The sequence below is a fragment of the Pteropus vampyrus genome, unplaced genomic scaffold (assembly GCF_000151845.1).
Source record: "Pteropus vampyrus isolate Shadow unplaced genomic scaffold, Pvam_2.0 Scaffold90, whole genome shotgun sequence".
Classification (NCBI taxonomy): Eukaryota; Metazoa; Chordata; class Mammalia; order Chiroptera; family Pteropodidae; genus Pteropus; species Pteropus vampyrus.
Window position 1 is genome coordinate 1678125 of NW_011888871.1, and position 2945 is coordinate 1681069.

The 2945-nt window shown below is 39.6% G+C and overlaps 1 long non-coding RNA gene across 1 annotated transcript in view; it reads right to left on the bottom strand.

Annotated features, from left to right (window-relative positions):
* LOC111742277 overlaps nt 1-2371 on the bottom strand; it is a 6360-nt gene extending 3989 nt beyond the window's left edge. Inside the window, exon 1 of the long non-coding RNA XR_002781245.1 lies at nt 2287-2371. This is a non-coding gene — a long non-coding RNA (uncharacterized LOC111742277). The remainder of the gene's footprint in view (nt 1-2286) is intronic.
* Nucleotides 2372-2945: the final 574 nt, after the last annotated feature.

A 2945-nucleotide genomic window follows, 5' to 3' on the forward strand; every position in this document is an offset into this window, starting at 1 on the left:
AATAAAGACACTTTCAGACATACTAGGACTCCGAGCGTTTACCATCCATAAATCTTTGTTGAACAAATTAGTTAAGGATTTACTCTATCGAAACGGATAAAATCAGTGAATTTCAGTAGACCACATAAGATGCAGGTGACCGTGATGAGAAAATACAAAATAAAAAGAACAACCATCTCATGGGTTTCGCATGTAGGAAACAGACAGCATGGAAGGGAGAAAAAAATGATATGTCTAAATAATTCGGGATGCGTGATATTTAAAAATGTATATTGAAAACTTCGAGCTAAAAAAAATTCCAAGATTTCAACTCGGGAGGTGTGTGTTAGTGTGAAGAGTGAAAAGGCGTCTGGTAGGAAATGAGGAGGAAAAAATTATATGCAAGCTCTTATCTTATTCAGGAGAAAATAAAAAGGACTAATTCTAGACAATGAACAAAAGTTAAGGGTAATTACTAGAAAAATAGAAATAGATGTATAACTTCTTAATCTCAAACTACTGGCGGAAAAAATAATAAAACAGTGAAATGACTGATCCTCAAAAGAGAGAAAATAAAATATAAAATAAGATAGGGTGATATATTAAAACGTATCGACAATTACGATAAATAAGAACTGGTTAAATTATCCTAAAAAGAGAAAAAAACTGCAGAATCTATCAAATAATATTCAGCTCCATACACTTAAAACTAATTATCTGAAACAAAATGACACAGAAAGTTTGAAAATAAAGAAATGACAAGAAAATGACTTCTAGTTAACCTTTAAAAGAACGAGTAATTACTACGTTGTTTAAGCTTCATGTGCGGTAAGATGAAAGTCTTTCCAATTCACAACTTAATTTAGCGTAACTTAATTCGAAAAGCTGTTCAGGTTGGTTCTAAAGGGAAAGAGGAGAGACAGCGAGCAAATCGATGAGCTCAGCATCCGTCTCGAGAACTTAAAGGAGAAAAACTGCACAGTAAACGGAAGAAAGTAGACAGAGAGGAGATAGTGAAGAGCAGAAATTAAAAATAGAAAACAAATATACGAAAGGCAGGGCCAAAAGCCAAAAACTTAAAGAAGCTGTGGCACGTACACACAATGGAATATGACTCGGCCGTAAGAAGAGATGAGATACTGCCATTTGCGACAGCGTGGATGGACCTCGAGATAATCCCGCTAAGCGAAATAAATCAGATAGAAAAAGCTGCAAATCACTTATATGTGGGATAAGGACCTTCAAGCGACACACAAAGAGGACAGACGGAGACTCGTGGACGTGGACTATAGACCAGTGGTTACCAGAAGGTAGGGGGGAGGGGGAAGGCGGAGGTAGACGAGGTAAATGGGGTCAAATATGTGGTGACAGAAAGAAATCTAACTATGGGAGGGAATAAATAAACATCTGGAATGAAAAAGGTAACATCTATACAGTTATTCGGTCATTAGGATGAAAATAAGAGACCAATGCGAGCAAACTTATACTGATAAATGTGAAAACTTAGATGACATTTACAAATACCTAGGAAAATACAACTCACCAAAAATGACACAAGGAGAAATAGAAAATCTGCCTAGTTCTATAATCATTAAATAAATCGAATCCATAATTTTAAAACTCTCACAAAGTAAACTCCAGGCCTAGATCGTCCTCACCGGGAAGTTCTATTTAATATCTATAGCACAAATGATGCAACTTTTACACAAACTCTTTAGAGAACTTAAAAAGCAGGAATGCTCCAAACTCATTCTGTGAGGTCGCTATACCAAATCCTGACAAACCGATCACATTTATGAACATAAATGCAAAATTCCGAAGCGAAATTTCAAAGCTGATTCTGGTAGTAAATAAAAAGGATAACTCTCAATGACCAAGCTGGTTTATTCTAGGGATGCATGTGGATTTAATATTCTAAAACACGAATGGTGTACACCTGAATCGAATATAATACTGTATATTAGCTATAACTTAGTAAAAATCGTTTTTAAATCAATAAATAACGTTATAGTATCATCTCGATAGGTGCATAGCTGTACAAAATTCATCATTCGTGATTTTAAAAACTCTTAGCAAACTAGGAAAGAAGGGAATGTCATATGATAAAGTATATACTGTATGTCAAAAATTAAAAAACTACAGCCAACACTTAATAAAGTTTTGAAAGCTTTTCTTTCAAGACCAGGAGCAAGCATGTCGGTGGCTGCGTCTGTTCAGTGTCACACTGAAGATCCCATACGACAACGGCGAGGCCAGAAAAAGGGACAAAATGGAGGATTAGAAGGAAAGAAAGAAAATGGTCCTTACCCAAAGGTGTTGTTCCTGATCTGTAGGAAGCCAGAAGCAGCCGAAACCTGGATTTCTGGTTCGGGGTTGGTAACTCCCCTGGTTTCTGCATGTGGCCAACAAAATAAAAATAGCGTTTAAACACATGCTCCTGATTCAGGACAGATCTGCAACCTCTGACTTGTGGCGAGGTCCACCGGGAGATAAATCACAAGGGCCATGACATCTCCAGGGCCGGAGCTTTGGACCCAGCAGAGGGAGGGAGGAGGGCTGGCGAGATGACAGGCACAGCCATCCCTCAGCCGTGGAAACCTCGCGGGAGGAGGCTCATACCTTTTTCTGTACGGAGAGATCAATGGGACATCAATCATAATCCCGCCCCTTGATGTAGCGCTTCAAACTCGAGTGCTTGCTCATCTATACCCTCATTTGATCCTTTTCACATCCAACACTCACTCACCCAATTAAAAGGAGATGAGAACTCACACAATGTCGCTTATGGAGAGAGAGCGGAGAGACAGGAAGGGAACGAGAGGACCCAGGTTTCCGGGGGAAAGCTCGGGAATCGGTTCATTTCCCTTGCTTTCGACTGCTCTCTCTTACCCTCCCTCTGTTTGACACGCTGTCCCGGTCTGTGGCCGCAGGGGCGAGTGTCCATCCAGCACGGGGCACGGCGGCAG